The 14,211-nt window shown below is 40.3% G+C and overlaps 1 protein-coding gene across 1 annotated transcript in view; it reads left to right on the top strand.

Moving 5' to 3' along the window:
- ESYT3 (extended synaptotagmin 3) overlaps positions 90-14,211 on the top strand; it is a 47,707-nt gene continuing 33,585 nt past the window's right edge. The window contains exons 1-4 of the mRNA XM_021400853.1: positions 90-842; positions 7,718-7,826; positions 8,252-8,407; positions 11,846-11,898. The gene's annotated coding sequence lies outside the window, so the exon portion shown is untranslated. The remainder of the gene's footprint in view (positions 843-7,717; positions 7,827-8,251; positions 8,408-11,845; positions 11,899-14,211) is intronic.

The following is a 14,211-nucleotide window of genomic DNA, read 5'->3' as shown; positions in this document are numbered from 1 at the left end:
GTTGTTGTCATTGCCTATCCTTGGATTTTTTTCAGGTAAGTCACTGAGTCTCAGTCTTGACTGTAGATCATACACTTCAGATTTTTAATGAAAGGGAAGGGAAGACGTGAACTGTTGTCTGTAAATATAACATCTGAGGAGATTTAATTAGCTGTTCAGGTGTTTAACTGAATGCACAAGTCTCTTGACAAAAAGGGGCATGGATTGGAGTGATGAACTCCAGAGCTTCAAGAGAGAATTCTGATGCTCAGGATGTATACCGTAGGAAAGCAGATTTCTCAGCATATCATTTTTTCACCTGAGATGTCTCCTACTTTCTTGTGGCCAAGCTGAACATCAGATAAAATTGTTTGTTTTTTTTCCATTGGGAGTTGATGGCTTGCTTTGAAGAGTGGTCCAGGCTATTTGTTCTAAGAATCATATATCTAGGGGGAAAAAAAAAATTAGAAGGGATGGAAAATACAGCAATACATACACTTTTCTAGGAAGTATACTTCTTCCCAGGCATTCTTAGAGCCCCTAGGAAAAGTAATTTATTTCAGAGAGATCAGTGTAGACAAACTAAAAAGCTGAAGGAGATTAAAAAAAAATGGGAAAAGAGAGTGAAAATAGAGCTACAAAATAGCGTGTGTTGTACTAGCTATATATTATCTCTGCTCACTTTAAAGCCTGTTAGAGTCTTTAGAAACAAGGATGATCAGACTAACCAGAGTTGATCTCTTTCCTTTAACAGTAATATCTCCTTCGCAGAGTTTCATTGTCATCCCAGTGGAAATTAGTCAAGCTTCTTCATTCTCCACTGGTGGATGCCAGCCCTTCAAAGAAATGAACTTCCATGTTATGTAAGTGATTCTCCTTTCTGTGCATTAATGCTTTTATGGGCCAGGGTTCAGTGTACACAGAAGGAAAGAAAAAGCTGTTACATTGCTCTAAATTGTTCCTGAAGTCCTAAGGGACTGTTTTAACAGCCAGTAATGCACTGACCTCTGCCCATGTTTCCCCCCAAGATGACTCATAATATGAGGCTGATTCTTCCCAACTGAAGGTGATAATCAGAGGAAATCCAGCTAAGTCTAAGAACGTGGAATTTGGCTAAATAATTAGAAGTCTTAGGTTTTCATACAGGAGGCCACTTAAGTATTCTCCTGGTTGACTACAGAGCACTTTCAGAAATGAGATGCAAACTGTAAGAATTCTAACTTGCAATTAATGGTTATTCACGGTTCTACGCCTGCTCAGTGTTTTATGGAAAGGGCTGAGGGGCTACAGAAAATAAATGGAAAGAAAAAAGATTCACGTGAGGACTGAAGTAATGGAAGTTGTACTTTTGGTGTAACATTACTCAGTACACTGGAATATTTTTGACAGCTGTTTTTTATCTTTATTATTATTTATAATGGGCTCAACCAGAGCATAAATTTTGGAGTACATTTCTTTGCATGTATGTGTATAATTGTATACATGCATGTATATAGTTGGCTCTAAAAGACTGCTAATTGTTAGTAAACAGTCACATGCCTTATAGGGCCATTTTTGAGGATTGGCTAACAGGATTCAATAGCAATAGTGTGAAAGTCGACGTTCACAGTCGGTGGCATGTACAACAGCACGTGAGCAAACATCAGCCTTAAGGCTGTATTTTTACAAACTATGGAAAACACTTTATTGAGGCATCTTTTTATGTGCTTTTTTTATGCCCATATTAAAGATGCAAATCACTTTTCATGGAAATACGTAATTCTATTCTAGATTAATTACATGAATGTGCAGATTGAGTTCAGTACTTCACATTGCAAATTAAGATCAATTAATATGTTCATTTGGCAATATTCTCACCTATTGTAATGCTAATTTGTGGATTGCCTTCTTTTGAGAATCAAAGGGCTGTATTCCTACTGACTTAAGTGGTAAAGTAAGAACGTGTAGATTGATGTGCAGAATGTGACAAGTTTATTTCCATCCACTTCAAATAAAATTGCTACTGCTTCCCTTGTTTGGGAAGGATTACTTGGCTAAATGACAATGCATCTGTTTTACCAATTAAGATATATCCATCCTCACTCAAAAAGCTTGTCTTATTAGCAAGGTTAATAGCCACTGATTCACGCTTTATCTCTTTTCCCTTTTATTACATAAGAAATAAGCATTAACATCTAAATAAAATAAAAGTGGCATTCTACAAATTAAAAAAAAAAACTTAATTATTTTATATGGAAATGATCTGTGAGCTTGAGTGCTCAGTAATTGGATATCAATCTCACTTACTGTTCCATCATGAGAGAACCCATCAAGGTCTTTAAAATGTAGATTAATTATATTTTATAAAATCGCTGGGAGAAAAACAGTCTCTGTGTCTGAGAAAAAGAAGTGGATGAAATTATATTTTCAGCTCACAAAAACAGCTTGATGAGCCTCAACCTAAAGAAACCTTGTGTTTGTAACAAAGGGTGAGTTATTCCAAGCTTCATTTGAAGTTTTTCTCGTGGTTTGGGTATTTGGTCTTTCTCCTGCACACGTTTTCTTGTGTCTAGTAAAAATAATGCTCACAAGGCAGCCTTCGCCTTGCAGAGGTTTTAAAGGCTTCAGTTCAGCTGTTTAACCATCAAGGATTTTAGTTCTCACTGACACCTTCTGTTTGGTTGGAAATAGCCAGCAGGTTTAGAAATTATCAGGTGACATGTACACAAACAGTGTCATTTCCTCAGGAAGCCAGAGAAGTGCAGAAAACCAAGACTCTTCTTTGCACCAGTGTAGGTAAAATTTCTTTGTAAATATTGTATTTGTGAAATGCTGCTAGGCAGTCAGTAGGCATGTAATTCACTGAGCTTCTGGAGAGACCCAGGCAGCTGACATTCTGAGGGCTTCTGTGACCTCTGAGAAATGGAGCTATATCTGATATGCTTTAGTTTTGCATAGAGGTGATTTTAAGGCAGAATTTTCTTAAATTTTGTTTTGTCTTCCTCTATTCCGTCTTTCTTGTGCTGTGAGCCTGTGCACTGAACACCAGCTGCTGAAAATGAACCCGTTCTTGAAATAGTTGAGGCTAGCTGTTTTTATGTAGGACCATGAGGAGCCATCAGGAATACAGGGCTACTTCTTCAGGCCTTGTGGTTGGGGTGTTGTCAGCAGCGGCGCGTGTGCAGAAGAGACCTCCTGCCATTCTCTTCCATGTCCACTCCCACAGACTGGAGGACTTGGTTAAAACCATGGATTCTCCATTTTTGTTGACATCTCAAGTAGCATGTGTCTCTTCTAGGACATTGGAATTATTCTGAAGTGTCACAGAAATACCACTGTATTGAACCATCCTTTTACTGTGTCCCTCTGCATCCTCCTTCCATGAAAGAGAGCCAGAGATCATGATTTGGCCAAAAAGCCCCAAACACATCCGATAAAGCTACCCTGTGCCACTTAACACCCGCAGAAGCTAATCGTTTGTGAGGGACTTTACAGTTGATTTCTATATGACCACAGCAGGGACTTGAAAATTAAATCAAGCATCTCCTGAAAAACCCCTGGTGACTTCAGAACACCTGCAGGAAGTATTTTTCCAATGCAATGATACATCAGAAAACATCTTCTGATGAGCTGCTCGCTCGTGCCAGGCAGCGTTTAGTTCCAGCACTCTCCTTTTTACCATCCAAAGGTTAAGCTGTATCTAAATGAGTGAGAGCTCTCCAGGGTGAAGAGCAGTAGTGCTTGATTCCATCTTTAAAGAAAATTTCCAGGACCCAATCCTACTGTTTAGTTAAACACATTTTTAAATGCTTACAGGTTTTTTTTTTTTTTCCTGCTGTTAGAAGACCTTTCCTACCACTTCAGTTGGGTTTTATGAGTTTCTAATTGCACAAGGGATGGAGTTAACAGTGCTTTATTTTTCATAAGCTGATATTATTTGGCTTCAGAATTCTGAACCAAATTATACCTCTCTCAACAGCTAATTACTGGTTTATAATCATTTCACAGTGTGGAGTCTCCAGTTATCCAATATGCATTGCCTATAAATCAACAATGCACCTTGTCACCTCAGGGATACTGATTGCTATGCTTATTGGCTGAGTGTCAGGGCACCAGATGAAGAAACAAAGGCTTATTTCCCTTGAGTTTGGATTTGCATGATTAGTTCTCTGTGTGTTACCCTGAAAATGGACAAGTATCAAGAGAGAATTGCTTTCGAAGCTGAAAAGCATTGAAGAATTTTCAGCATCTACCACCACAGACAGTAGCCCAAAAGCATCAGAGTTCCCTTGTAGCTGGCAGACCAGGGACTTTCATATTTCTGAAGTTGAGCTCCTTCTGCTGATAACCCCTCTGTGTCATTGTGAAAAGAATCTCCATCCCCTGCTGGAGCACAGCATAATTTGTAGTAGCTCTTTGGTAACACTGTAAACAGCTGAAGAGGAGCACAGCAGCTCTGTCTGCTGTAACAGTGATATCCGCCTTAGTCACTCTTTTGTACCTTCTGCAACCACGCCTATGACCACCTGAATACACAATTTCTTCATGTAACATCTTATCAATAAGTCCTCTTTCAAACCTACCTTGTGGGAACACAGTGCTGGGCCCTAGAACAGCAAGACTTTCCTTTCTGCAGCCTTCCCTGCTCATCCACTGGAAATACCAGTTTATGGGACCACAGGAACTTCAGTGCAGTTTCCAGGTCATCATCCATCGTTTTGCAATCAGTGAATTCAGTATAGTGACATTCTTGCCTTGCCAAAAGTAGGTGATGTAGAAGCTATAAGCTTGTATTCATGATGTTGAGAGGCACAATTCGAGTTAAATCGCGTAATTCAAATCCAGCAGAAAAGGCAGCAATCAGTTCATACTGGTCACCAACATGTGTCCAGTATCCAAGGTGGGCTCACAGTGCCCACATTTAAATCAACCTTGATTAAGACAAACATGCACAGCTTTTTTGTGATTCAGTCAGACCTCCCACCTTGGCAGAGACACGCTTAAATACTTGCATTTTAGAATGCAGCTTTACTTTTGCACGATTAACAGTAAATAAAATAACAATTATGTATAATGAATGTTCCTGATTACTCAATTAACCAGAAGGAAAAAAAACAGAGTGCGGATCTGAAAGAGCACCCCTGAGCATCAGTGTGAAACTTCAGCGGATGTAAACTGGGCCAGCTGAGAACGCAAAGAACTTCTCTTGTTGTTTGTTGTCTGTATTTGGTTTTGAGAGAAGAGGTTTGCATGACTTCAGTGTTACAAATGATTGCCAGGAGGCAAGACTGCTGGCCAGATCTTCAGCTGGTGTGCTCATTAATGCCAAGTGCAGATACTTAAAGCTCATGAACCAGATCTCCAAAACATCTGAAATATTTTTAAATCAATTTGCCATTCTTTCTCTTTTTCTCACGGTTTCTGAGGTGCCTGCGGGTTATGCTCAGAGTACCTTCTCAAGCTTTTCCTGAACTTGTGAAAGCTTAAATAACTTATATTTATATTTATTAATATATTTATATTTATTAATATATTTATATTAAATTAAAAACAGTGTTGGTTGATCATCAGTAGCTAAAGGGTCATTTGTTGTAACAGTGCCAGACAGTGTGAGACCTCTGACTGTTTCTGCTGGTGTCTTAAAACTGGTATGTTTCTCTTAGTATCAATAAAGATCCACCAGCTTCACCTGAACATTTGTTTAAGGCCTAGACCTGTTCCTAGGGGAACAATCAAGCCTCTAAAAAATCACCCCATTTTGTTGTTATTTGATTCTTTCTGCCTTTCGGTGTTGTCTGGAGTTACTGGCCATTATCCTTGTTGCTTTCTGATCTGAAGCAGTTGTAATAAGAGCGTAGCAATAAAACTTCAAGAGATGTCTCTAGGAGAATGAAACTGGAAACAGAAGAGACCGTGTTAACATTAAAAGTAATGTATTCTGTTTCCTTTGAGAGATCAAACACTATGTTGGTCACAAGAATTTGTGGTTATATCTGGACTGAGTGAGGATCGTGGCTATATCTAGCTATTGTTGGATCCTGGAACAGCAAGACTCCTTTCTGCAGCCTTTGCCTGTTAATCCACTGTAAATACCAGTTTATGGAACCATGGGAAACTATATAATAATAATAACCATTATTATCTGATATATAATAGGCAGATAAATGGAAAGTTAGTTTTGCAGAATTGACGTACTGAATTTTCTTCAGAAGTTTTGGATTTTGGCTCTGATCTACACTGGCTGTAAACAAGCGTTTTGTCACTGTTATCAGTGCCATTAGTGCTAGTTCTTTTAGGCTATGTTGTTTCTTGCCTTATTAAACATTTGCTCCAAAGGCATAATCTTAGATTTATAGTGAGAGATGGCTTGGAACTTGGTGCCTGGGGGACCGCTTCATCCTGCTAGACTGGGATGGCACACCAGGGGCCTGACAGTAGCCTGCATTCCTTGAAAACCCTTTACTTTGTTCCATTGTTAAATGCTGTTAAATGTTCTCTTTTAAATTCTGTGGGTTTCTAATGGCATCAGATGCCGCTGGGAATCATTGAGGGACCAGATGGCAAGAAATTCAAGTTCCTAACTCCCTCTGCCACTGGCACTGAAGCTTCCAATATCTTCATAGATTTGAGCGAAGAGCTATGTCAGAATGCAAACAAAGGAATCTTTAACCTCAGACATCGCAGCAACTTGCTAATTGTGGACAGAGTCTTCCTTTCAGTCTCTCAGGCCCCACAGATTGTTTATTCTTGCTGTTCTGGAGTGTGTTAGACTGCCAAAGGGACAGAGTGACATTACTAATTTATAATAATCACTCTAAAAATAACCAGAAAGCTCTGGAAAAATATCTGGGAGGAGGCAATGCTAAAGCACAGCTATCCTGTCTGTTCTCCCAACCTCACAGACATACCAGACCATGGTGAAAATCTCCCTTTTAATGAAACACTGTGACACAACTTTGTAAGTGCCATAAAAGATGACAAAATTTCCCTCCCTGTCCAGTGACAGTCTCGTACTGAAGCAAAGCCATCCCTGTACTTTCAGGAAAGATGTGACCTATTATTACTGCGATTATGGTTGTTATAACATCCATTCTGGGAGTTTGAGATTGATGTTCAATTGAATGTCACTGCTGAGGTGGATCTTATATATTAGAATAAAATAAATATTAGAAATAAAGGGGGTAAGGAAAGAAAGTATTCCCAAAAGCGTGAGCTGAGAATAGATAAATTCAGTGAGAGCGTTCCAGTTGAAAAATACTTTCCAAAAGGGGCTCTGCATCAAATCAAAACAGTACAACTCTGATAAAATGGTGATAAAGAAAACCAAAGGAAGCATCTGTGATGGAAAGACATGTCTGTGGTTGGTCACAGACTCTTTCAGCTCTAAGCAAAAGTTACTGGTTGAGGCTGAACACATTGTTGTGAGTCTATCTATCTTATCATTCAGATAAGGGAATATGCTGGTCTGTCTCTGTTAAAGTATGCAAATGTGAGAAAGTGAAGTTCACAACCTGTTTTCAGGCCCCTGAAAGTAAAAAAAAAATCCAGATACTGTATCACTGCAACAAAAATAACTATTTACATCAACAATTATTGTTTCACCTGCAGGCACATCTGATATCAGTTTGAAGTCATTTATATACAGCTTAACCCTACAAAGTCTTACATACGTATGGACTCTAGTTTTTGTAATTTCTACATTTGCCTATCTCTTATCTTGTTCCCTTTGAGTAATTGTTTTACTTGCTGTGTTTAACAGAAAGTGTCCATAAATACCCAGCAGAAGTCTTACAACACAAAGCTTTCCACTGACAGTGATGGAATAATGCCTTCTTGTCATGGAGAAGTTTTGGGAAGTCCATTTAAAGGTAAAATCCCTCAGGCAAATTCTTATACAGCCAACAGCAGAACAATCAAGGAGACTAGCTTTGGATGGAGAAGACCCTGATGATGTTTGAATTTTATTACTCAATCACTAGTCACTTTGTCTTCACGCATGGTAGCCAGCTCTCAGGTGGCTGCTTGGCTCTAATGGACTTTCCTTCAGCTGGAAGGATACTCGGACACTTGTAGCACTTGAACCACTGGATATTTTAAGGAGTACTGCCTTTTACAAATACTCCCCTTTTTCAAACACATTGTCTTTTTCAAACATGTTCTTCCTCAGGCTGGCATAAAACATGACAGTTTAGCATTTTCTTATCTTATACTAGATACTGCCAGGGGGATGTTTAGTTTCTTATAAAATTCTTTCTTTGCTTAAATATATGATAATAATTCTGGTTTTCTTCAGGAAGGAAGACCTGACCATTTATCAGGACCAACTTGTTTCCAGCTGCTTATCTGGGGATTTGTTAGTATCTTTTCTTTGATGAGTTTATCACCAGCAGCTCATCTCTAAACACGCTGGTAATCATGACCAGTGTCATCAACTTATTCACATCTTCAGGTAAGACTTCAGTTTATATTGCAGAAAACAGGTACTAATTCATTAAACATTTGCAGCTGTATCGGCAAGAAAGGCCACGGATATTTTGTTTGACACCACGAGAGGAATGTGAAATAATGGACTCCACGCAAATGCGAGGTGTCTCTAGCCAGGCACCCAGAATTCCTAGTCAATTTCAGAATTTTAGATTGAGTCATTTCATTAAAAGGCAGCAATTTGTATCATAAAACTACTTGACAAAATCTTACTGTGTCTGAGCTATATAGGTAACGCATTTTGATATCTTTTCATAGAATCATAGAATGGTTTGGATTGGAAGGGATCTTCAAGATCATCCAGTTCCATCCCCCCTGCCACCTCCCGCTAGACCAGGCCACTTATGACTTAATTATTTTAGTTTTTCTGCAGCTACTTGAGTAATGTAAGAGGGAACAGCTTGTTTCCTCTGGGATGGAGATGCTGTTTGTGAAATAGTCTTTCAAGGAGTGAGTCACCAATAAAAAGAGAAAGTTCATTTAATATGCACTCAGGAAAACTGCTAGGAGAAAACTGAGCTTTCACTTTGTCTGAAAGAAAACTGTGCGTTTTCAAAATCTGGCAACGTTAAATATGGGATCTTCAGCTGCCCCGTGAAATAATAAATTCCTTTCTTTTGCTATGATATGGATGGCATTAAAATCAAAAGATATCTGGATTGTCTAAAGTTTAGCATCTCAAACTGCTTAGCGAAACTCAGTCCCTTCTAGAAATAAGTGCAGAATTAAGTATTTAATCCAGTCACATGTGATTAACTCTAAGGCAGAGCCATTTATCTCCACAGTGGGAGGGGATCTGGCAGTAGAGTGTGCACAGATTGCAAATGCAGGCAGTGGGACATCAGGTGCACACCTAGAACAGTCCTTTATTGAGTGTGCCCAGGGTCTGGTCTGGCTGTGAGGCTGAGGTGGAGCCAGACACCACTTCTGCTTGTGCACAACCAATATGCCTCAGGACTGCAGGCACTGTCCTGTGAAGTAGCTCTCACCCCAGGGAGCTCAGAGCGTGAATCCTGCACACCCATGCTGAAAGGCAGTGCTGATCTGAGAACACATAAAACCTGTGGGCCAAGTTCAGTCCTGAAATTCAGCTCCACTGAATTCAGCTGATGATTGATCAACTGAAAATCCTAGTGGGGTTTGCTGATTTTGACTGACAGATGTCGTTGTAGGTTTATTTTAGTTATAGTCAAGCTCGGAGACTTCATTGAGGATCATTAATAGACATGAACAGTTAGAGCCTCAGTTTCTGGACCATGCATCTAAAATTGTGGGACTACTCATTCAGAAAAAAAAACCAAAACTGTTCTTAACTGTTGAGTCCTGATTGACTCAGGACAGTTTCCATTCAGCAGAACATAACATTTTTATCTTTCCTTCAAGGCCTTTTCATCATGTTCTGCCAGATTCAGGCCTGCCCTCCAGTGGATGTATTTTTTTTGCGCTTTGGTCAGACTTAAATTTTCTATGAGAAGAAAAAGCATTACTAAAAACAAACAGTAACAACAAAAAAATCTCAGTGAAGTCAAGTTGTCAAAGTGCAGTGGAAGACCACCAACTTCCCACAGAATAACAAAGAGTCTCTGTTTATAATGATATGGTAACTGTATTCTTCTATCAGCAGCTGGAAGAATTCTTCCGACTTTCTAGCATTAGGAGAGTAAGAAGAAAAAATATAATAAGCAGGAAAACTGGGTTTACACTGAGTTAGGGAGAACACTAGGAAAGCAGCTCTGTTTGGAGCTATGGTTGGAAAACAGCAGACATACGCTTTCTGCAGGCTTTCTGGCAGGATCTCTCAGCTGAAGTGCTGAGTAATCAAAGTGGTATTTTCTATTTCTCTGAGAGCACTTCTGTTCACACCTATATTATAAAACTGCTGTTCCTGGATGAGCACATTGCTCCTAGCCATGCACACTCCCAGTCAATGTCTTCTTTGATGATATTCCTTCAGCTCTACCTAAAGCTGAAGCCTCACCAGATGATTCAGTTTTAAGTAAGTCCAAGCACATTCAGAGCTGGACTTCAATGGTTTTCATTTACACCACTCAATAATTTTGCTGCCAGAAATATTTAATGTCCAAAACAAGGAGTTGTGCTGGAACAGTGATCTCTAGTGAGAATTTTCTGCTTCTATCAGTACCAAGCTCATTAAGGATATAGGAACTGTATATATATAACATCAGCTCTGTTTTCTGGCCTGTGGTATACCATCCTTTTATGCAAAATGCCACACCTATAGACTTGACTTTCTGTCTTTTATCTTTACCAATAATGCCTTTCCTGTTTCAACTTATTTCTAGCTTACATTGCCATCTACAAGCCTCTGTTGCTTGTCTGTCCACTTTCTGGAGTAATTATCCGAGCATGATCTAAATGTGAGCCTTAGCTTATTTTGATTCCTGTCTCCCACTAAAATTGCGCCTGGTGATTAAACAGATGTGAAACAGTCTGTGAGCATCCATGTTAAAAGCCCCGATCACTTTGCTAGTATGAGAAAGTTCACCCCCACTAGGTCTTTCCTCTGTACGCAGTGGCAGAAACAGTTCATTCGAAATAGCAACTTCACTCTGGTCAGGTAAAAAAAAAATGGTATTTTAATCGTTGCAACAATAAAAGGGGAGCCTATGGTGAACAAAGCTAGCTCCAGGCTACAAAAGGTGAGGACATCAAGACTGAGGGATACAAAGTCCTTTCCCCCCCGTTACTCCACTGTTACAGCATACTGTAACGGAGATAACAAGTTGCTATTTCCCAGACAGTAGGCAGTTCATTTGTTTACTGACGTTCTCATCTCAGGCCCTTTCAGAATCTACTAAAAGGTACGGTAGCATTGCACTATATAAAAAAGACAGTGAACAAAAATGAGTATAGCCCTTCTGCTAATAACGTTCCCTGCCTGGTTTAAGGAAACTGCTTCTCCTTCCTTCCCCACTTGTGGGAGACTACAGTCACTCATACCTTGTCTCTGCAGGGAGTGACAAAAACTTCCACAGAAAGAAAATGTTCTAGTCCTTACATTTTCTCTGTGTTAAATTTGACCTGCCCAGTAAAGCGTGGTTATAAATGAATGTTATGAGCTTAAAGTTTTAGAAGCAGAGTGGCAGAAGCTAGCAGTTGACGTGGCTTTATTTTCCAGACAAATGGTTTATCTAGTGCAAGTACGCAGTGAAAACATATGAATTTGATGTCCAGAGCTCCAAGTGGCCACATGGAAATGCTACTCCCTAAACACTTGTTCATTTGCATTTCAAATGCAACAATGGAATTTACTCTGAGAGTGAGCAGTATTGGCCATCTGAAATGAAACCCGTAACAGAGCGAGATTATATCAATAGTTACCTTCTCCTAAAGCAGAAAAGATGATTTTCATTTGGCAATTTTATGTCTTTTTTATCCTTAGAAGTGTAAGCACCGGAGCAGGAAACGGTAATTCCAGTTAATGCAACAGCAGAGGTAATGCTGGCTTCCTTGATTGAATAATGCTGTCTCTCCTGCTTTCTGAATAAGACTGGGGCCACAAACACTGAAAACATTGACTTGGAAACCAATGACCAGTTAGGATTCCTCATTATATTAGTGAGCCAGTTGTTAACTTCTCTACCCAAGTTTCCGCTCTTGGAAATGAGCTTTAATAGCATTAATATTATGTATGTTGAACTGCAGGTCAGACAGTCAGCTCCTCTGTAAATTTAATGGAGCCAGAATAATTCACAACAGTGAATAATCTGTCTGTAGTCACTTACTCTGTTACCCCTCAACGCTTAGTATTTACTTGCTTTTCTATGCACTTATCTTCATATGCATAATGGCATACTTGGAGCACTGATCTCAGTATATCACCTATGCCCTTCACTTATACACTTTTACCACTCACAACAGATTTGGTTGACAGAAAAAGCCTTTTTCTTGGTCATAGTTCAGAGAGCCTCCCATGCCACTGAGGATACAGGCACCAGCATACAAATGTGAAGTAGAAAAGACCTGGAGATTCTGGGCAGTTTTGCAAGGCATTGCTATCATTGACTGACCTGAGCCTCGTGCTCAGCGTGTGGTGGGATGCCTGCAGATCGATGCAGCACTGTAGTGGTACCTCTGCTGTTCCCACCAATACAATACCTATGTAAATCTTAGTTGGATTCAGGTCTATTGAATTTAACCAGTTGCCAGGATCTCAGTCCTGTCCAGCAGAGGCCACTAAGTGATTACAGGAAAAGCTGTTGTACAAGGCCTTGGAGACCTCATTCAGCATGCTAACTTACCAGAGAAATAGCATCTGGGCTGCAGATTTTACTAAAAATAAGGTATCTTCCAGAGGCTGTCAGACTTCCCAATATCTTACAAGTAGTCTTGGGATGAGTATTCCTTTTGCCACTGGTCTACACTCTGAGCGCGCTTGTACTTGCCAGCAATGAGCTGGAGCAGGTACATGGGGAGAACTACTCATACAAAGAGAACCAGGATACCCTTCTCTTTAGGCACAGTGCTACGGAGGAGTTTGTAACTACAGTGTGCAGTTCAGTACAGTTAACAGTCAGCATGCTTATATATCAGAGTGATGGTAAAGGCTGGAATGGATATCACCTACCGTCCATTTTGGATGAACAGTAATAAGCAGCCAGTTGTAGCCCGGAGCACCCAGCTGTGTATGGCACAGCAATGAGGTGAAATGGGCTTTGAATCTGCTGAGCTTACTGTAATCTTGTGTTCCTCTTGATGAGGATTTTGTGTTTGTGAGCTGCAGTGTTAGCTTACTCCAGTGCTGTCATCTTTCCTCAATTTTTTCTCAGTTCCTTTGAGTTTTATAAAACCCGCCAAATACCATCACGTACCTTTCCAAACAAATCATCATTCTGTGTTAAGCTCGTATTAAGCTACTTCCATGAGTACTATGCAGTTCCTTTAAGTCTTGAGTTGGTTCATATGCTGCAGATACTCATGACAAGCTAAGAAAATTCATGTGAAAACTCACCTTCTGCGTGTCTTCAAGTCCAAAACTCTGGCACTGAGCAGAGCTGCCTGCTCAGGGAGGTTTCAGGACACCTAACTATTAGATTCAGCCCTGAACCTGCTATGAACAAGCTTCTCACTGAACTTTCTGGAGCTTTGAAGGCAGCATTTTCCAGAACCCAACCTTTCATTTTAGAGCATCATCTCTTTCTTGAAAGCACCCCCTGCAAACAGGTGGTAGGAGCTCTTCAGAGGGAGTCAGTCAGGCTGTGCACATTTGTCTTTCCCGCAGAAAAGGCTAAGCATGCAAAGCAGAAACTCAGCAGGAGCTGGGAGGCAATGTGCTGTCATTGCTCCTTGGCAGTAACTTGGCTCTAGGAAAGCAGCTTCTGTGCAACTGAACTCCCAGCGCTGTGCCAGCCTGGCTGTGCCACTGCAAGCTGTGCCTGTGCCATCTCTGGCAGCCGCTCTCCAAGTGGGGCACAACAGGCAGGTGTTCCCATGTCAGCATCCATTATGATGAAGGGATTTCTGAGCAGGCAAAACTGTAAATGGCGTTCCTCACAGCCTCACATGTATTCCTCCTGTTGTTAACTCTACGCGCCCCGATCCGATCTGTGTCTCACGCTGTCGAATACAGACTGAAAACATGAAGAGCAGTCAGGCAAGCCCTCACTTTAGATGGAGTTTATTGAAGGTGCAGTTATGGCAGCCTTGCAGCAGAAAGAAAGGATCAGAAAGTGTCAGTGTTTAGCTCCCTCTTTTCCTTCTGGATGATGTATCTATGACTTTTGCAGTGTTTGGATGGAAAGAAAATAG

This window comes from Numida meleagris, chromosome 5 (assembly GCF_002078875.1).
Source record: "Numida meleagris isolate 19003 breed g44 Domestic line chromosome 5, NumMel1.0, whole genome shotgun sequence".
Lineage (NCBI taxonomy): Eukaryota > Metazoa > Chordata > Aves > Galliformes > Numididae > Numida > Numida meleagris.
Note: the sequence above shows the minus strand (reverse complement) of the source record. Positions and strands in the feature narration are given on the sequence as shown.